This window comes from Vulpes lagopus, chromosome 22, assembly GCF_018345385.1.
Source record: "Vulpes lagopus strain Blue_001 chromosome 22, ASM1834538v1, whole genome shotgun sequence".
Classification (NCBI taxonomy): Eukaryota; Metazoa; Chordata; class Mammalia; order Carnivora; family Canidae; genus Vulpes; species Vulpes lagopus.
Window position 1 is genome coordinate 27901693 of NC_054845.1, and position 22285 is coordinate 27923977.

General features: G+C 45.6%; 1 protein-coding gene across 2 annotated transcripts in view; it reads right to left on the minus strand.

The window, feature by feature from the left end:
* The window catches only part of EPHA4 (EPH receptor A4), a 142287-nt gene that overhangs the window by 98816 nt on the left and 21186 nt on the right, over nt 1–22285 (minus strand). The gene's annotated exons all lie outside the window — the stretch shown is intronic.

The window sequence follows — 22285 nt, forward strand, 5'->3', positions numbered from 1 at the left end:
AGTCTTGACTTCAGCTCAGGTCATGATCTCTGAGTGGTGAGACTGAGCCCCGAGTCGGGCTCTGTGCTGGGTGTGGAGCCTGCTTAAGATTCTCTCTCCCTCTGCCTCGGCCCCTTTCCCTCCCCAGCCCTACACTCTCTCAAAAAAAAAAAAAAAAAAAAAAGATAAAAAGATACGTCATCAGCTCAGCTCGTGATCCCAGGGTCCAGGAATCGAGTCCTGCATTGGGCTCCCTGCATGGAGTCTGCTTCTTTAAAAAAAAAAAATAATAAGGAAATACATTCTCTCTATTTAAACTAAGGAAACGGAGGCAGGCAGAAGTAAGCAGCTGCTTGAGAACACATGGTTGCTAAATTTTGGAGTCAGTGTTTGAACAAAGCAGTAGAATTCCAGAACCCTGGCATAAAATACCCACATGCCTCTCGAGGATCTGTCTTTCCCTTAGGTGTTCAGGGAAGAGGGTCCATGGTCAAGAAAAATTTACACACACAGACACACACATACACACACACACACACACACACACACACGTTTAAATTGAGAGGAGGCATTAAAGTCCCAGGCAACTCATTTGTCTTAGAACAACATAGAAGAATAAATTAGAGCGATGTGGAAGTCAAGTAAATTCAACACCTGCCATTTCTCTTGGTTCGGAGGATTTTTATTAAAAAGTACGTTCTACTCTTCAAGGGCAAGTGTCTCTGATTGATGCCCAGGCGCACCTGCCCCGTGTCTCACGGGAAAACAAAGAGAAAGGGAAGAGCAGGGGAGAGATACAGAACAATGACCCCGCGGAGCGGCCCAGGAGTGGGTGGCCACACTCCACCAGGGGCGCCGGGGACGGACCTCCACCACCTGGATCCAGGACAACGACTCAGCGCCACCGGACAGAGGGGTCATCACCTGACGTGAAGCCCTGATGCTCCACCCTCTTTCCCACCTGGATATGTACAGCCAGGTGTGGTGGCCCCTGCACTCAGTGCTCACAGTGGTAGTCTCTGGAAGCCCAGTCTGTCCGTCTGTCTCTTTTTTATTTTGTTTATTTATTCATGTGAGGCACAGAGAGAGGCGGAGACCCGGGCAGAGGGAGAAGCAGGCTGCAAGCAGGGAGCCGGATGCAGGACTCGATCCCGGGACCCTGAGTGAAGGCAGGTGCTCAGCCAGAGCCCCCAGGGGCCCCAGGAGGCCGTCTTCCTGAGGACCACCTTCGCAGCTCCTCCTTAGGGATTCAGCGCCAAGTAGGCCTGGATCAGTTCCGAACACAGGACGGCTTAGAGTGACTCCGCATCAGCCCAACGCAGTGGATACTGTTATCAGTACTTTTTAATTTAATTTTTTTAATGAAAGAGAAAATGGAAGGTCAAAAAAAGATGAAGTGACCTGGGCAAGCAACAGGCGGGCCAGGGTTCAGACTGAGGCTGACTCCGGAGCTCCGGGTATGGCCCTGGAACCCCTCCTCCGGCTGGAGGCTCGGGACCAGAGGGAGACCAGAGACAGGGACATGCTCGCACACATCAGTGGTCTCTGTGACCTTCCGGGCCTCATCCCCACCCATCCCCACCCAGCTACTCCCTATTTCCCCTCCCTTCCCTTCTCCGCAGGGACGAGGACGACAGACCTTATCTGTTGTTTAAAACACAGAGGAGGCCTGTCCTGTCCACTCCTGGGTAAATGCAGCAAGATCCCTGATCCGGGGCCTGTAATCCCTAGGAAAAGTCTGACAAGAGGCTCCTGGGCGAAGAGAGTAAACATAGTAGCTTTTCAGGAGAACGTACTCGTCGAGGTAAAAATACACAGAAAGAAAGAGTGGCCGGCACCAAGTAGCGACTAGAGTAATCCCGAATTCCAGGCTGGATGACCTCCCCGGCGCACAGGGACCACTGGCTGCGTTAACAACAAAGAAAACCCAACAGCCACTTAGACTTTCCCCCTGCCCGCCCCCCCCCCCGCGGCTTCCAGCGCCTTCGCTCACTCTCCCCGATTGCCCCTGAGCCCCCAAGGTCAAGCCCGAGCTCGGTGTTGAGATCCCACCGCCGGGACCTTGATCATTCTCACCGACTGCACCTCACTGAAGAACCCGGCTCAGGGACACGGCCCAGCGAAGCTCTTCTTCCATCCCCCAGATCAGGAAACCCGCTTCAGGGAGGGCGCCCGGCGGAGCAGGAAGCAGGGCCCTCCCCTTGCACCACTGCCAGCCCTCTGAGGTGGCGGCGGCCTCTCACGCTCTTCCTTTTCTATCCTAGCCTCTGGTCCCGGCTCTTATTTTTCTTTTTTTTAAGATTTGATTTTTATTTCTTCATGAGAGACCCAGGCAGAGGGAGAAGCAGGCTCCCTTTGGGGATCCCGATGTGGGACTCAATCCTGGGACCCCGGGGTCATGCCCTGAGCCTAAGGCAGATGCTCAAGCGCTGGGCCACCCGGGGCCCTGGTCCCCGCTCTCCTGCGCCTTCACCCGCTGTGCACATCCCAGAATTCGAAACAGGTTTCAGAGCCGCACAGCTCAAGGCAGGCTGTCCGCCTTGCCACACGCCCTCCCGACACAGCCAGGCAAAGAATCAGATTCAAACGCGCCGTGTCAAGGAAGTTTAAGGCAGACTATTAGGGCAAAGGAAGCATCTCGGGCCGCCCGGGGGGCTCAGTGGCGAGGCGGCGGCCCTCAGCGCAGGGCGTGATCGCGGGCCCAGGGACGCAGCCCCACGTCAGCTCTCCTGTTTCTCCCTCCCTCTCTCTCTCTCTCTCTCTCTCTCTCTCTTTCACATAAATACATAAAATCTTTTGAAAGAAAAAATTCGATCTATATGCCCCAAGAAAAGAAAGGGAAGGAATAAGATCATCCACAATCCACTGATCGTGGTTCTCCCCGGGTGATGGGCCGTGGGTGACCCCTCACTCCCGTGCTCTTCACTTTCTGGATTCTCCCCAATGGACGCACACCACGCGGTCCGACGTGGGGAAGGCGACTGCGAAAGCGAGAAGCAAGGCGAACACTGAGGAAGGGGGGAAAGGCGCGGGCGGCCCCTGGGGGCCGAGGGGCCTGCGGGGGGGGGGGGGGTGAAGGCGGCCACCCCCATTCCCAGGGCACAGGAGGCTCCCTCTCTCCTGCGGGAGCTGTGACCCGTGGGAAGCAGCCACCCCCCTAGGGGGCCCTTTGCTCATCCAAAGGCGCGGACTCGTCCCAGCCGGGAATGGCTCCGACACACGACACACGACACACGACACATGACACACGTCTGCAGGCGGTGCGGGCCTGGGCTGAGGAGCAGGGGGCTGTTCGGTGGGCAGGCGGGCAGGGCTAACTAGCTGCACCCGCCGCGTGCAGATCCCCTGGTGGCCCCTCTCTGACTCAAGAGTCACGCCCAAGGTCACCCCGCGCCGCGTCTAAGGTCCCGGGGCACAGCTGAACTCTCCGTGGCCCGACAGGCCCTGGCAAGGTCTCTAGGCTCCACTCTCGGAGCCTGGCCTCCGCCCGCGGCCTGCCCCCCTCCTCCGTGGGGCACCCCCCCCCCCCGCCCCGGGCGTTATCTGCGCAGGAGAGGCGTGCGACGTGAGCGCGGTTTTCCCACGAGGAAATCCGACCTACCACGAAACCAACTCACGAAAAGGGAGGAAAAGGGCTTCGGAAAGTGGAATGATTTCGAGTGTTCTCTTAACCGAATATCACAATAGTAAACGCGGGACGCAAGCGGCCGGTAGGAGCAGGTGATAAATCAAAATACTTGTGGGAATGGGGCCTCGTTAGGCTTGAGAAAAGGAACAGGGTTTGTTGCACAAACTGGTTATTAGCACGGGGTTCTCGCTCCCTCCCACTGTTTCTTTTTTTCCTCTTAAAAAAAAAAATTGGGACAAAGTCCAAATCTTCTAATACGTAATTTCTTTCCTTATTGTGCATGTCCCGACAAGTCGCCGTCAGCTGTGATTTGTTGTTAAGGCCCCGTGTAAGCACCCAGGCCGGGAGGCTGACTCCCCCCTCGGCCAGGAAGAGAAAGGAGGTGATCACGCTGCTGCTTTCACCCGCCTTCATGTGCAGCATCACCCGTCTCAGAGGGCACGGCAGCCAGCCTTCCCCAACACGGAGCACTCGGGCCTGGCCTGGAGCAAATTCTAGAATGCAACCGTGTCACAGCAGGGAACCACGGTGAGCTGGCCAACTCCGGTGTGGGCACAGATCCGTGCCTGGCAGGGCACTGGAGGTGGCTCTGCTACAGGGCACAAGACCCCTGGGGGACCCTGCACACCCTTCTCCGGAGCCAGGGCCACCAGCAGGAAAGCTGCTACGCCAGGATCCCTTGAAGATGTGGCCTGAGGGCTCGGTGGGTCTGGTTCAGAGTTCCCCCAGGGAACTCCGTTCCAGCTCTACTGGGTGCCTGCACAGCCCCGTGGAGCCAGGAGGGGAACAACTACAGCAGGACGTGGGCTCTGCAGGAAGGAGGCTCCTTTAGTTGTCGGGAAGTAGCACATCCTCCACTCAGTGCACGGTGCACTGTATGGTGGGTATCCGAAGATTGTTTTTAAATTTATTTATTCATTAGAGACACAGAGAGAGAGAGAGAGAGAGAGAGAGAGAGAGAGGCAGAGACACAGGCAGAGGGAGAAGCAGCTCCATGCAGGGAGCACGACATGGGATCCAATCCTGGGATCCCGGGACCATGCCCTGAGCTGAAGGCAGATGCTCAACCGCTCAACCGCTGAGCCCCCCAGGCGTCCCTCCCTGTATGGTGGATAAATGTGATACTTTAAGTACTGCCCCCACCACCACCACCAAGGACCCTGGAAGTCCCTCAAATACCAGCTATAAGTGGCTGAAGACAGAGTCCACACCTTAAGGGCCTGGGAATGGACTTACAAAGACTAATTTAGCATCACTGATCGGCCCAGGGCACCCAGCTACAATTCAGTTAAGAATCAGATGTTAACCAGGCTAATTGTGATCATTTCACAATAAGTACAAATATTGAATCACTCCATTGTACATCTGAAACTAATATAATGTTATGTCACTTAGACCTCAATAAGAAAATCACTTAAAAGAGAGAGAAAAGAGGGTGCCTGGGTGGCTCAGCAGTTGGTTGAGCAGCTGCCTTCAGCTCAGGGCGTGATCTTGGGGTCCTGGGATCGAGTCCTGCCATCAGGCTCCCCCCAGGGAGCCTGCTTCTCCCTCTGCCTGTGTGTCTGCCTCTCTCTCTCTGTGTGTCTCTCATGAATAAATAAATAACATTTTAAAAAGAGAGAGAGAGAAAAGAATCAGTTAAGGTACAACTATTTGAATCGCAGCAGATCCATGTTCTAAGGCCACTGGACAAAGCAAGGTCAAGCAAGAAGAACTACCGATAAAGTCCGACGAGAGCTTCTAACCATGCTTAGTATTGAAGGTGCAAATTAGAAATGTTTTTAAACTTTCTGAGATAAACTGAATGCAAAAATCTAGTTAGAGAAGGTCTATACTGGCGGGTTTATCACTATGGATTAATAGATTAACCACTTCAATGCCTCTGAAATACTGATCATTTCTTACATTCTTCCAAGCATTAGACCTGTTCCTGCTTGCAGAAGCCATGTGTACTTTTTGAGCTCAGAGTCAATTTGCCCAGGACTCAAAATCCTCTTTCAACTAACTTTCGCTCTGTATAATTTTTACAAAATTCCTGGCAGTCCTCAGGCAGGAATTTCATAGCAATCACAAATGGAAGCAGAAAAACAGAAGATACTCTCATTCAAGATTGAACCATGATAGAAAGGGGAAAAAAAAAAAAGTATGCAAATTTACTTCCTGTATAAATAAGTCCTTTTGCCTTCCAACTCAGGGCTGATTCTGGATGACATCCTTTTTCTTCTTCGATGTATGTGAAAAGCTTTTTTTTTTTTTCCTTTTAATTTAAGAACAAAAGTAATATAAACAGGGTAACAGTTATAGCCATCTATGCATCATACCAAATGTGGACTAAACAATTTGTGTTTCTAGATATAGACAAAACCATTTTATCTAAATGTCTGTTTTATTTTGGACATTACAGCCACTCACATCCAAACAGAACTTTCTATTTGGGTAAAGACCATGGCTTGATTTGCCTCTGAGCGAAGCAGGGACTTCAAGTACAAACGTTTGCTTGAAGGAAGGGAGGAATGTAACAGGAGATCCCGCGTGCAGGATTTCTCAATGAAAATGTGTCAGGAGCAAGAGCTTCTAATTGTGTCCCTGACACCCCCCCCCCGCCCCCCTCCACCCCTCCACCTTCATCGAGGGAGGGACCAGTGCTCTTTCAAAGGGGGGCTGCTTGAGACAAACCAAAGACACTGGTCTGCAAAGGAAATTTCAAACATGGATCAACCGTCACCAAGATATGTCAACTGATCCCATTGAAGGGAGATAAGAAAAACTGACCAGTTGAGATTTAATAATCCAGGTCTGATTGCTGGCTGCTTTAATTCCTGAAGTAGGCGCATGAATTAACCAAATCCCCTATCATTTGAAGGATGAGAGTATTAACTTCCAGGCCCTGCGCAAGGAACCATTTCTGAGCCATTTTATGAGCCTCCAGGGGATGAGCAAAATTCAAAGCGGTCACGTCGCAGTTGTCGATATCACACGCCCCCCCCCCCCCCCCCCCAACGGCCTTGGCACAGAAGTTGTTGCAAAGTCACATTCGACGATGTGTGTGCACAATACACCCATTATGTAGCCCATCACACCCATTATGTAGCCCATCATCTACAGCTCCAGACACTGGCATCTTTTTAGTCAAACTGGGTTACAACAAATCATAAGCCAGATCCGTCTCTTTTGGACTTGGTTTCTCTGTTTCTGTTGGTTGGAACGAGGACACCGAGGGCAGGGGGAGTCACGGTCCCTTTCCGGACCCCCCATTTACCAGTGAGGGTTACAGATGTGCACAGGACTAAGGAGGGGTGGGGACTGAGGGAAGAGGAAAGCTGGGTTCAAAGCATAAATTCCAAGGTGTGTCCCTGAAAGAAAAATGTTGAAACCCGAGTCTACACCCATTTGTGACTCCTAAAGTCAACACGGCTTCTAGACACGCAGATCACAGCAACCTGAATGAGTTCCAGTTGAGGGAGACTCCAAAAACATGTGATAATGGTGGTACCTGCAGATCTGCGTCCCACCCCCCAAAAAATCCATATGATTTCAAACACAACCTGACAATTCGTTTTGTGACGACTCGGCCAAAAACATGCCCTGAGGTAGGGCCGGGGAGAGAGACCCTCTCCTCCATGTTAATCAGAACAGCCTTCTACAGGGTTTGCTCCAACCTCCAGACTCTCATCCTACAGGACTCGCAGGGCCACACGGGAAGTGTTAGGGCAAAAGCCCCCTGTGAGACCACCTTTCGCCACACCTCTGCGGCACCACCCCTGTCTCACACCTAAGTAAGTACAATGCACATCTCCTGCTGATTATTTAGTCTATTCTGGAAAGCAGAGATTCGATGGCAAATATCAATCCAACCACTTCTCTTGAAGGTCAGCAGAGACCATTTTAACTGATATCTTTATAAGGATAACTACAGGGAGGATTTGAAGGTGGAAAATAAACTGTATCCTGTTTACTAAAGAATGAATTGATGCAAAACAGGCCTCTAAGGAGTAAATAAATCACTGGTGTTCCAGCCCTCACAAGCGAGTTGGGAAAAGGCACTGCCCTGGTCCTAGCCATGATGCTGGCCTTAATTCTATTTCCCCTTGTTGGTCTTCTTGGCTAATGCACATCTAGCCCGCTCTAAACAGCTTTTCTTTTTAACCAAATGCTTGGTGAACTCCAGAAAACTCTGATAACTTCTCTGCAAAAGCTCCAAGTTCTAACATGGGGAAGGACCTCCCTCCTGGAAAACTCACATCTTACAGGTGCCCCATAGCTGGAAATGACCTTCTTCTCTGGTCTGGCAACAGTTTCTGGGGGTTAGGCAGTGATGGGCAGGGGAGGGATTTCTCCACTTTTTAGAAGGAAGAGAACCAACCACCAGCAAGCTGTGATTATCCCTGAAACCCCAAGTCAACTTGGTGGCTCTAAAAGTCTTCATAGTTGATCATTTTTGATGTGTTCCTCTTTGCTTTCCTAGGGCTGCCACATTTAGTTTTATGCCTATAACCCAACCGAATAGCCTTCTACCCCTATGTAGCGGTGTTTCAGACCACATCCCCTCCCAGCAGAAAGTTTCCATAGAAGAGAAACACTCCTACCTCTCCAGTCTGCTCCTCATTTAAGCATCTACATAATTTAATTTTTAATTTCAATTATTTTTTTATTAACCAGAAGGAACATTACTCAGAGCACCCATCCGAACATACGTGGAATTAGCTAATTTCTACCTGTCTGGGATTGACCGCACTGGCCTATATGGGTGCCGGCTCGGCATTCTCCTGGATCCACAGGCCTCTCTCTTTCTACCAAGTTAAGAAGAAATGAGCAGCACCATTACCTCCATTCCATCTTGTATTCAGCAAGGGGACCCTTGCAAATCCCTTTCAGCTCTGTGTCAACCAGTCTTTTCGGTGTGGGCAGCAGAGTTCACAGAGGCATCCAAATGCTATTCTCTCAACCTACCTGAACCTTCTGGTAGCTTGTTAAAAATTCAGATCATAAACTCAAAACCTTTGGGATGTGTCCTTAAAAATGTGTATTTGTAGCAAACACCCTGAATGATTCTAAAGAATAAAACAAGGGTTCATTTTTGGAACTCTCAGGGTTCGCCATCAGAGGGAAAGCCCAGAAGGCAATCACCTCCGTACTTCCATGATGCCATTCTTAGTCCTACAAAGAGTAACAACCAGGTGCTGACCTTCTCCAACAGTTCCAAATTCCAAGTCTAAATAAACATCATTATCATTTGTTTAGTGCCCTAAACTACCCATCTACAAGGTAATAAAGCATCAATCATACCAAATTGAGAGCACTTTTTTATTTTTTTTCTTTTGGCTCTTCAAACAACTGATTTGTTGTTTTCTCCTTTTGTGGAAATGAAGCCGATCATCCTTTAAATAAAACCTTCAAGTCACCTTTACTCTGAGGCTTTCCTTATCTCTCTTCTGCATACCTAAAGTAGTAGAACAAAGATTTTGGTAAACATTACAAATCTTGCTATCAATGGCACATTCCCTTTGGTTAGGCGAAATATCTAGAGTCTTCTAAGATCAATGGCTCTCAATAGCCAGAAGATAGCAGGCAATCAATGACTATCTGGGGAATGAGCCAGAGGAAGAGAATAAACCCATCTGCTGCCCTTCAAAGTCTTCCTCAAATCCAGTCTTCTCAGCCTCCAGGTGAGACCGCCCTATTCCTGGCTCATGGACATCCATTCTTCTTCCACCACCTAATTTATCCACATTTAATCAAGTTCCTCTTCTGCTTGGAAGCCTTCCCTGATAACTCCAGTCAACATAGATGGTTCTTTCCAATCTCCAGGCAAACAGCATTTATTACCCTCTCACACATTTGGACATCAAAGAGCTAAAAGGTATGGGCAGATGACTTAGCCTAGCTAATTATTTTCTAGATGAGGAAACTGATGTGAGAAAGCTAAGGAATTTGCCCATGATCAGATAATTGGGTATTTTCAAACACAATTAGAAACTCAAAATGTACTCTTTCTCAAGCAGACTGTAGGCCTTCTGGAGGCGTGAGCTTTAGATGAAAAATTATGGTTTCTTCTCTTCCTCCTCCTCCTCTTCTTTTTCTTCTTCTTCTTATTATTAAAAGAGAGAGAGGAGTTCGTGAGCACAAGCAGGGGAAGGGCAGAAGGATAGGGCGGTTCCAATTCCACCACTCGGAGATCTTGACCTGAGCCAAAATCAAGTCGGACACTCAACTGACTGAGCCACCCAGACACCCCAGGTGAAAAATTATTTTTAATAAATGTCCTAGTGCTTACTCTTTCACAGAAGTCTGACCATCAGAATACTTGCCTTGGGATGTTTTGCAGTAGAGCTATGGCATTCTTGTACGTTATATCCCCAAATCTCCACTAGTTCTGAATTAGATAATCCCTCTATAAGCCATAATTTGGCTAATTCCCTTATCTGTGAAAGGGGGTTATTATACCCCCAGTTTGGGAGGATTGAAATTTGAGAACGTGTCAAATCAGAAAAACACAGACACATGGAAAGGTAAGCAAAAAATCTGGGTTAAGTCATAAGTCAGCATAGCCTGACTTCTCAGGTTGAATCCCGACTCTTCTTCATTTATGAACTGTGTGACTTTGGGAAAAGTGACTTTGCTTCTCTGAGCCTTAAATTTCCACTATGAGGAGAAAATAATGACAGTCACACCTTCATCAGGTTGTGGTGCTACAAAGAAATACTGAAAGTACACTGCTCACCACAGAGCCAAAGTCCCCCAGCTATGTGCGCAATGGCCTCAGCACAAGTGACTTAAATTAATGCCAGAAAGCAAAAAAAAAAAAAGATAAACCACTATATGCCATGTTGCATTTGTGAACTACTGTTAATACTCATGCGTGCTTTCATTCACTCATTCATCGCAATATCAACTATGTGTCAGGCTCGAGTCTAGGTTCTGAGGATCATTGGGACTCAATGAGGCCTCACCTGCATCCACAGTGCCTTGTGGTTGACAGATAAATCCCCAAATGCTGGAGACCTACCACATCCTTATTCCACTGTCACCAGCGTTCCAAACACCCCTTTTGAAGCTGCATTCACAGCAAGTTAAAAGTCACTCACAAAAAGAGTTTGTTACTTTGCAATCGCTCATTGTTCTTGACTCAAAGGCAACACTACACTGCAAGCTTGATCTTTCACTTATCCACAACCTGGTCTATGAATCATTTGATTTCCAAAAATTAAATTCACCTTAAAGGACAAAATTGCCACGTGAAAAGAAAGTATCAGGTATTTCGAAAAAGGCATTTTCAAAGAAGTTCCAAAGTCGTGGCAGCATTACCATAGTTCTATGAAGCCACCATGGGGACCACTTTCAAGGATTCATTCGTGTGAAAGTCTCTGTATTTGCTCTTAAAGCATCGTGTTGTCCTCCAGAGTCGCACAGACTTGTGTAAGTGTACTTCTCAACAAAGCTGAGCGCTGGGCATGGCACAGCATAAAATGGGTAATTTATTGAATTGAACCAAGAGCCTAAAACATACTGGGCATGAAATAGATGTGTGGTAGGGTTATAAGTCTTCTGTCCTGAGACACAAATGAAAATCTCCTTAGGGATACAGCTCTACCTGTAATTTATCTCTACATTATTCTTGTGTGTAATATTATTTTTGGCATGTTAATGCATTGTCAAAGAATTCCAATCTAGTGACATGACAAAAGCTGTATTTCATTGTGGAATGTAAAAAGTGTGAAAATCAATTGAATTATATATCAATGACATGCAATAAGAATAACCAGTGTATGCTGGATAATGTCACTTTTCCGGAATGATTAGCAGCCTAGAGCTATTAGATTAATTACTAGAGTTTTACTCTTATTATTTATTATAAGCAGTTGGATTTGCTGAAGGGAGATAAAGGCTCAAAGCTCTATTCCTCCTCCCCCCCCCAAAAAAAAGAAAGAGTAATTTGCCAGAATCCACATAATTCAAATGATTAACTTCTTTGCTTGGCACTACACTAAACCCATGAGTTTATGCTGACAAATAAAATAAGTACTGAAAGTTGAAGTCACTCTTTCATCTAGTAAATAAACCCACCAAAAATCCAGCCTCAATAACACTCTTTAAATTCATGGCGTATCCAGTATGGCAACAAGATGGGGACAAATCCTGGCTTCTTACTGAACGTATGTGATACATCCTAGGAGTATGCTTCTGAAGTCAATGGGCTGTTTATAAATAAACAAAATCACAGTGGCATTTGTCTTTCTTACATTTGTTTTTTCATTTATTCCAATAACGAGTAACACGGGGTGCCTGGACAAAACAGGACCCTCCATATTATAGTGTTTCAAGCACTGTAGGGGACATACAGGTAAATGGAATATAGACCTAGCCCTGCAAGAGCAAAGATTCTGGCACTGAACTCCATATACAGTTGTTATCAGTTGTTTACTGAACAAGGGTCTCCAACCCAAGAGGAAAATGCAACTTTAACTAAAAACGCAGCTTAAACTCTTCTCACCTAACTCAGGGCCCTAACTCAGGGCCACAATGACACAGTCATCGTTAAGAGGAAAAGCAAACATTTTTTGAGTGACTGCCATGTTCCAGGCACAGTTCAGGGGCTTTACGAGTATTTACAGGTCTAATCCACACAACAACCTGATAGAGTAGGTATTATTACTACCTGCATTTTATATACAAGTGAACTAAGCACAGAGAAACAAACTGACTTGCCTGAAGTCAAATAGATCATAAGATGTAGTGAGTTTATTCACCAAGTTATCCTCTGTGCCCTGAAAAGTAAGAATGTGTCAGTAGAACATATAAGTGACATCAGGGAGTGGAAACACCCACCAAAAGCTCCAAGAGAGAAGAACGTGCTACTTTAACGATGCTTTGAAGAATGTGCACCACTGAGGCAGGCAGGACGTGGGGCCGCTCGGACTGTGGACAAAAGGCCAGCAGCTGGATACAGTGAAGGGACGTTTTAGAGAGAGCTTGGACCACCTTTTCCTCAAGGGCCATATGTAACAAGGGCTCATTTCAGAGCAGAGTGTCTGTGATCAATACTCAGGTTTGGGAGGATTTATAATCCCAGTGTGTGCGTGTGTGAGTGTGTTATATACATATACACACACACATATCCTGTTATAATTATATATCCATGCTACGTAATGCAGGCTGGGTAGGTTTGGAGAGATTTGTCAGCATGCCCAAATTCTCCTTCATTTATTAGCACTTGTCCACTTTTACAAGACCATTTTCTTAATTAGTTCAATAAATCCTCTCTATTCAGAGCAAAGCATCCAGCTGCCGCTTGTATGATTACTTAAGTTTCTATGAGCAACACAGAACGAACAGACATCCGACAACTAGTGACACGTCGAGCCAGCGACAGAAGCAAACAGGGTCCCCACCTAATTTAACTCGGCCAACGCAACCGAAACTACCAAACAGGCACTTTTTGATCGATTTATGATCTTTCCTCCTGTTTGTACTGACCGGACCTTGGTGAAATTTGATTTTATAGTTGATGGGCAAACCATAAAGCCGTCCGTACCCACGAGTCCTCCCAGCACCAGATGGGGGATGGGGGAAATGGTGAGAGGGTTGTCTTTTTTAAAATTGAATCTGTGAGTGGGAGGGGCAATTACTGCTGGATTATAATCATCCCAACATGAGAAGGCACCAGATTTAATTATTCCCCTCTTCCTTTCTAGCCAGGGATACTTGTTAAAGCGCCTCTTACTAAAGACTCCTTCTAGTTTTAGTTTCTGTTTAAACACTTTCCACGGCAGAGAGCTTGCTGCTTCTCTTCCACGGGTTGGCTGTCCAAGGCATGTAGAAACCTCACTGACACAGGTGACAGCGGGACACAGGGAGTCACTAGAATCCAGAGGATCTAGGTTCCATAGAGACAGACATGGGGCCAAATTAGTGTCCCAGATGGTACAGGAAGCTAGGGGTTGATTTGGGACAATGTCAAACTCTCAGGAGTTTGAGCTACAGAGCACAGAACAGAAACAGCTGGGGGGGGGGGCATCCAGGGAAGGGGCCATACTGGCCATCAGGTAGGCGACCCACATTCAAGCAGATGATTCAGGGCAAGATTCTGTGAGATTGAGAAACAGGGTGACAGTAGCGTAGGGGAAGGGAATGGCAGGCTCATTCACAGAGGATCTTGGGAACACAGCCAAAGGTGCTGGTCCCAGTGGGGAACTGGAATGCTGAGCTGGAAAGAGACAGGAGTAGTTACAGTTTCTGGGCCAATAGAGTGAGTGGGAAGCTATAACACCACGGGCATGTCGATGCCAATATTCACCCCAAGCAAGACAGGAATGCAAACTACAACAGCAAGACGAATCCCTACCCAGCAAGTAGGTGATTGTAAGGTTACCACTGAACCACTTCTCCTTGGTTTGCACTGGCGGTTGAGAAGAAAAGACAAGTCCCACCACGTAAGCAGAATACAATCATTCTGCCTTTAGGCACGTCCAGCAAGAAGCCAGAGAGGATAGCTACCGGGAATGTCCACAAATACGACTTCAAGTGTACTTTGCATGTGAAAGTGTTTCTCTGCATTTTCAAAACACTCTACAACGACACAGTTTCATGAGTAAACTGTGTTAATGCACGTAACAGAAAAAAAAAATGGTAATGTGGTCTTATATTCCCTATTGCTAAGGTGTCAGCTGCAGAAAGTAGAAGGAATGTTTGAGGTCTGAAGAGATGGGTTCAATGGTTTCATCGTCCATAGACTCTATCCTATTTCCAAATGTCCAGTTCTTCCAGATTACTCCCAACACATGCAGAATTCTTCTTCTTTTTTTTAAGATTTTATTTATTTATTCATGAGAGACACAGAGAGAGAGAGAGAGAGAGAGAGAGAGGCAGAGACACAGGCAGAGGGAGAAGCAGGCTCCATGCAGGAGCCCGATGTGGGACTCGATCCTGGGACTCCAGGATCATGCCCTGGGCCGAAGGCAGGTGCTAAACCGCTGCGCCACCCAGGGATCCCCCATATGCAGGATTATTTCACTGAGAAAGAAGGAGCCGAGAAGATGAAGAGAAAGTGGGAAAGAAAGGATGAAACATTGTCGCGTTTTCCATTCATGCAATTGAAACGACTTGCAAGATGCTTAATCTGTTATAAAGTGGAGAAGGCGCAAAACTGAACTGGATAATTAATATTCCGTGGTGAAAAAGTGGGTCCCCAGAGACAGCTGCAGGAATGCTAGTATAGGCACTTGGATGACCTAGTTTAAAGGTGTTAAAGCTCTGAAGGGTAACAAGATGAATTTTAAGGTCCCAGAAACTATTGATTACCCGGCAATCAATGCATTTAACTCCTAAAGGAGAATCAGCCGAGACTACAGGGATTCGAACCCCTGGTTGCCTTCCATGTATTTTGAAGTCCCTCCACTGTCCATGAAGTCATTTTCCTCGCCAGCTGGGGAAACCCTGAAGGCATTCTGTAAAACTGTAAGACAACAGTGTCTAAGCGATTATATAAAGACAACCAGCCCCATCAAGCTCACTTTAACAATGTCTTTTTGAAAGGCAGCATTTCTCCGGGTTTTAAGAGCAATGATGCTCCTTGGATAGGAGGAGGAAAAGTCTACAGTGGATTTAGAGGCAATAATCTACATCAGGTGACTAAACTATATAATCCTTTATATTAGAGGTTATCCTTTACATTACAGGGCAGCTGCCGACGGCTGTCACAGGTGGCCAAAGAGTCCTACATTCGTTTAAAACAAGCAGAAGAATTCATTGATTTTTTTAGCCTGGAAAGAAAGGCTTTGTTGGCAAACACCTGGTTTTTCAGGAGGAAAGTCCTGAAAAGTTTCCTCACATGCAGTAAGTGCAAAAAGTAAAACTACCTCAGCTTTGGGGTTCGTTTCGTTAAGGGGTATTGCGTGGAGATGAACCGATAATGTCCCCAGAAGTTCACGATTTCTCTTCGCTGGTGAGAGGTGCAGAAGCACGCGTCTCAAAACCGAGTCTTCTTCCATAGGTGTCAAAGCCTTTAAGACCGCATTATTTTTCAAGCCGACAACTATCAGAAAATAATTAAAGTTGTATTTTGAAACTTCGCTGCGATGATATCCGGGGCGATATCACTAAAAGCACCAAACAGGAAGCAACCTACGTGTCCAATTCAGTAGGGCCTCGCTGAAGAAACAGTCACATGCTCAAGCAATTGAAAACTCCTATTTATTGATCTGGAAAGATTTTATGATCATCCTGTATGATAACTCCTAGTGTGTATATATATTGTATAATATCCCCCCCAAAAAAAGTCTGAAAGCATAGAAACCAAAATGCTAAGCATGACTCTCATTATGTGGTGACATTATAGATGATTTTGCCAGTTTTCTTCCTTTCTTTTTTTTTTTTTTTTTTTACTTGCTTATATAACTGCATTTTCTCCACAAATGACTTGCAAATTTCTTGTGGTGTTTTTTTGTTTGTTTGGTTTGGTTTGGTTTGGTCCTGAACTCAATAACCCATAATCCATCAGTTCCCTTGAACATGGCTTAAAACCATACTTAGAAATCCCAGTTAAGCAGGGTTTCCCATGCTACACCTGGCACTATGCACATAATGAAGCCAGAACACATTTCATGAGAAAGTGGTGTTTTAGCCTAGTGAAGTACTTATCAGCTAAAATTTTAAAAATCACTAGGTTCCTTAACCAAAGACATAATAAATGCATACATAAATGTGACACATACTATATACGACTCATATGCATTACACGGAAAAAAATTCAGAGTTGAGTAATAGTCTCCACTTCACAGAGGAGGAACACCAGGGCTTGGAGGGATCAGGTAAAAGATCTGCACTCATAGAAGAGCCTTGGTCACCAGGGCCCCAGCTCTAGGCCACTTAGCCACGCTATTTTCATGAGAAACCCACGCAGGCAGAGATCAACACATAAAATAAATGCTGAGACAGGAAGACAGAAACCTTGATACGAAGGCTAAGTTGTAACAACCTGCCACGGGGTCACGTGTCTTTTATAGAACAAAGAGAAAGGCGTCTTTCATCTGCTGTGATGGAACGAAACCTATCCCTCTAAGGATTCATATGTGGAAGCCCAACACCCCCCCCCCCCCCCCCCCCCCCCCCCCCCCCCGCCCGTGTGACTGTATTTGGAGATGGGCGCTTTGGGGAAGGTAATTAAGGTTAAATGAGGTCATTAGGGCAAGGCCTTAATCCCACAGGACCAGTGTCCTTGAAGAGAATCTCTTGCTTCACACACACACACACACACACACACACAAGGCCATGTGAGGACACAATGAGAAGGCAACTGTCTTCAACCCAGAAGAACCTTCACCAAAAACTAACCCTGACAGCGCCTTCATCTTGGACTTCCAGCCTCTAGAACCGTGAGGAAACAAAGTTCTGTTGGTTAAGCCACCCGGCTGTTGGTATTCTCTATGGCAGTCCAAGCAGCCAAAGATATTTCCCAGAGTATCAGACAAAAGCCTTTCAAAAGTTGTTTTTCTACAAAGTCAAATTCATAGTGGAAAAACCTAAAAATGTGGATCGTTCTCCTTTCCTGGACCAGCACTCGCATCCACTCAGTCCCATAAGTATAAACTAAATTAATCCTTCATCTGGCCACACCAAACCATCATCCCTTAAAAATTACCACATCCTCTAAATTTTTTTCTATAAAAATGAAATCCCTGTGCACCGATGGACACAAACCCAAAACTCAGAATTTACTCAGTTTTCCCTTTTACGTATCCTCTTGCTCCCATTGGCCACTATATCCATGAGTGGGTTTCATGCCATGTGCATTTGGCCTCGCATTGACCGGACACAGTAGATGCTTAAGAAATGTTTACAGTTGAAATAGCTGCTGCTCAATGCTCTGCTTAATTTTCCAAAAACGTTCCTTCACACCTCGACTGCAGTGATACTCGGCATTTCCCTCCTCCAGGTCCTCACCTGAGCTCGCTCACTTCACTTCTTGGATATTATAAGCAGTTTACAAGTTGGCCTGCTCCCTTAGACTGTGAACTCAAAGGAAATTTTTGCAAGAAAGTCTTTTTTTACAAAAAAAAAAAAAAAAAGCGGGGCATGGAAAGTGTGGATGCTTCAGTAGGTAGTGATGCAGACAGAGAGAGGCACAGTAGCATATACGACAGTTCAAGTTGACACGAGGGAGAACGGTTTGCTGAAACCCCAGTGAATGCAATCCAGGACCAAGTTTCACTATTTTTCAAAACTGAGGAGTAAGGCATAGGTAAAAGGAACTTAGTTCCCCAAGGTCAACTTCAAAGGTATGCAGATACGACTCTGTCTGGCTGCCCACATCTAGGCTTGTCCTGCCTGTAGCTGCATCAGGGTAGCCAGACCCAAAAATTCCTGACCACAGGGGCCAGTCTGTACTCAGTTATTATACACGTTATTGAGTTGAGCCTCAGTTTCTTCATCTGTAAAATGAGAAATATGATCTGAGTGCAGGCTTCCTGAGCTCCTCCCAGCTTGAACATTCTCCACAGACGTCCCACTTCACCGAGCTACAGCATAGAACTGGGTTTCCCTTTGCTTCTCTCAGCAGCGGAACCCAAACTAGTCCATCTTACCATGAGGATGAAAAGGGAGGACAAAGAGCCATCCAACACGCTTCCTTCGTCTACGGGACTATGAAGAAATCTTTTGGAAGGACAATTGCTCAGCCTGGGAAAACACATTATGTGTTCTAAGTGCAATGTTTGGGTCAAGAAAACTACTCCGTGAGCTCATCGCCATGACAAAGTAATGAGCTCCTTTATTAATTAGGATTGCATTGCAAACAACGGAAAACTCGAATCTAAATGGCTTAATCCGAAAAAGAAAAAGAAAAAGAATATCTGTGACTTAAAAAACAGTTTGGATGGAACTGTTTTTAGGTGCTACAAGGTGAGCCATTTCCATGGAGGGGACAAGATAGCACCCCAGTGGGGGAGCTGAGTGCGGGCTAAAAGAGCTGACATTTAGGGCAGTCCCCCTTATCCCGGGGTTCACTTTCTGCAGGTTCAGTTCCCCACACTCAACCGCAGTCCAGAAGCAGATGATCTCCCTTCCGACTGTTGCCAGATGGTCAAGAGCCGCCTATGGACACATCACAATGTCTACCTCATTCCCCTCACCTCACCTCATCACATCATCAACTCACATCATCACAAGAAGAAGGTTGAGTACAGCACATTCAGATTTTTGAGTGACCGGGGTACCTGGGTGGCTCAGAGGTTGAGCACCTGCCTTTGGTTCAGGTCATGATCCCGGGGCTCTGGGGTCGAGTCCCTCATCAGACTCCCCAGAGGGAGCCTGCTTCACCCTCTGCCTATATTTCTGTGTCTCTCATGAATAAATAAATAAAATCTTAAAAACAAAACAAAGACTTTTGAATGACAGACCACATTCCCATAACTTTTACTATAGTTCATTGCAATAACTGTCCTATTTTATTATTAGTTATGTGATTACTCTCTTACTGAGCCTAATTTATAAATTCAACTTTATCATAGGGAGGTATGTAGAGGACAAAACATAGCATATATAGGATTTGGTCCTATTTGAGGGTTTCAGGTATTCATGAGGGGTCTTGGACTGTATCCAAAATAAGGTGGAGGGGAAACTACTGTACCACCATTTACAATTGCTTGCCCATTTTCTCTTTTCCCCCTTATTATAGAAATGTATTACCTTCCAAATGGTTTCGCAGCCATTTTTTTTTCTGCACACATTTGCAAGTAAATACTCTACCTGAATCAGCTTAAATGCACATGCCCAACATTTAGATAATTAAAAGTCCACCCTCCTTTTCAGATTGATTTTCCTTCTAAATCTCCCTGGATTTATAATACAGCATATGAGAAATCAAAAAGTTCTCATTTGCTGAGGCTGTCCTCCTGTTAAGACAAGATGATGCTCTGTCTTAAGTAAACCTGGGTCCTGTCTGTAACCTTCCTTTCTGCTGTGATGCCAAGTCAACATAAGAATAATTTGCTCCACAACACACTCTAGGACAAGGTCTTCAGCCTTAATGATTGCAAAGTCACAATGTGCTCTTTGCAAGGCCACTCGAAATAACACCAAAGGCCACCCATTGGCAGATGGATATTTGACAAATCTTGGGAGTAAACACAGGACACTGTTTACATAAGTCTATACCTCCGGCATTTTAAATATTCTTCTTACCTTGTAAGGATAGAAGGTGATCCCGTATTGTTAACTTGGAGAGAGTTTCCTTTCTAACAGTTCTTACCCTGGGAAATATGGTATAGAGGCGGCAGGCGTGGAGGCTGGAGCTGGTTTATCAGGTTCCGAATCGTCTTGGGGAGTCTACATGACCTTAGGCACCCCTCCATGCCTCAACTTCCCCAACTGTAAAAGGGGGATGATAAGAGTAACACACCGCCTGAGAAAGCTGTTTGGGGACTACACAAATTAAAAAGCCAGTAGAGCCCTTGGTTGGTGGTCATCGTTACAGCTGCTTTTATAAAATGTTAGTAACTTCTTCTAAAATACACTCCCCATCTCTTTAAATAGGTGTCTCTTGGGGAAACAGGGTGGTGATTTTCAGATTCCATGGTGTTCAGTTGTAGGTTTAAGAAAAATAAAATCAGAGAGATTGATAGCAAGTATTCTTTGAAGCACTTTTCCATCTCTCTGCTACAAGATCCTAGACCGAGGTTACCAGCCCTACGGGAAATAGTTAAAGCAGGATATCAAATGCCCTCCCATCTTAGAATCCTTAGAGTGGGGTAAGGAGTCTCACAGTCTAGTCTAGAAGTCTACAACTGAGGGGAGTATTCACACTCTGGATACTTGACTTGCAGATGCGAAAGGAGGTTTGGTTCAGGGACCAGGGGATACCACTGGCTCAGGACACTCGATGCTTTGTAACAGGTCTGCACAGCGCGCACAAGACAGATCTGCAGTGCCTGGTGGATAATCGAGGAAGAATCATCCTGCCCAGGATGACACTCGTGTCCCCCTTTGGAGGAACACAAGGTCTCCAACCTCTAACTTGTTAGATGCCCTGGGGCCATCCAGCCAGTAGGAACATGTCCAAACCATGCAGAGCTCATTGCCTCCCAGGGCATCACACTCCACCCTTGCCTTGTTCACAGTACTAGGGGGTCTGTCCTTATACTGAGGCGATATCTGCCCTCCAGTCTTCGTTCTGCCTGCGGTAGCCTACAAAATAATCTGTCTGTTTGGTTACATGGAAACTGAAATTTGCCATTCCTCAAAACCAACATAAAATATTTACAAATTATTATGTCAGAGTTGTGGCTCTAAGGAGCACCAGATGTTTCTATTAACAGTGGATCTGTCATTTCACGTTCTGTCTTTCTCTCTCAATAAAAAAGGAGAGTAAAGCCCCACAGCTCAGAAGGACTGCATGCACACTCACCCGCAGCGAAATGCTGCTTTCCCTAATGGGATATTAAATATTTCCTCAACTAGATTCTCATTAACAACCAGGCTCCTGATTAATGAGTAGCTCAGCCACACCAATGCACTAACTCCAGGCCCAAGGATCCCGTTACCTTCACCTTCTATGTTTAAGATCTGCACAACTATTACGAAATCTCAATAACAGAATCATGGACAAGAGCAATGTGACATCTTTGCTTTGTCCCTAAAGTCAGCAGAGGCTGGGAAAGGCCCAAATCAAAGTCAAAGAGCACCGTCTACTCTGTTAAGGGTTGAAAAGCCACTTGTGTGATTTGAAAAACAACCGAACAAAGTGCCAGAGCCAACTTCCTTTATGGGGCTTCTGCACTTTTTCGGGAATTCTAGCAAATATACAGAAAAGTGCCCAGATCATAAGTGCACAGTTCAGGGCCAGTTTTAATGGTGAAATCCTTCAATCCTGCAGAGAAAAGCTAGTTCTCCTGCACATTAACTTTCCACGATGTTAATTAAAAATGGAAAACTATCCGAATTAATTTTATGAACTGACTGTAACACCAAAACCTGCTAAGAACAGGATCAGAGAGAAGGAGAGTAAGACATATAGTTGGAAAGCAAGAACGAAAAACAGAGAAAGAGAATATAGAGGCTAATATCAGTTGAGTGATTTTTAAAGATTCAAGATAAAATAATGATAACAATTTGCACATTTTACTGACCACTAAGTAGATCCCACTTCCCAAGTAAAACTTATGTACATTGTTAGGTACATTATGTACAATATTTAATTCTAAGTCTATTCAGGGGGTAGGTATCATTTTTCCCATATGACAGAGGAGAAAACTAAAGTATTAAAGTAAGTGATAAAGCGGAGATTAAAATTAAATTTTTATTCCAAAGCTTTGGCTCTTATCCATCACTTTCAAAGTAAAAAAAAAGTAGAATTCAAGAAACTAACAAACTTTACTGTAAGAGTTTTTTCTCCCCACAAATGCAGAGAAAACTTCTGGATCTTCTTCAGGAAAATCTAACATATTTAATATTATAAACACAACAAGTCCGAAAGATCATATACCTAAAAGCGATACTTGAAGTAATTTAACAGAATTTACAATTCCTTCTTTCCAAGAAATGTATAGGAATTGGAAATGTGGTATTAAAAAAATAGTATCTCAGAGCATGCTTAAACTATGCTCACTAAAATCGTGCATAAAATAAAGATGTTCACAATCCTATACTAGCTTTTATTACTGGTCTGAAAGTTCTGACCAGCGGTAA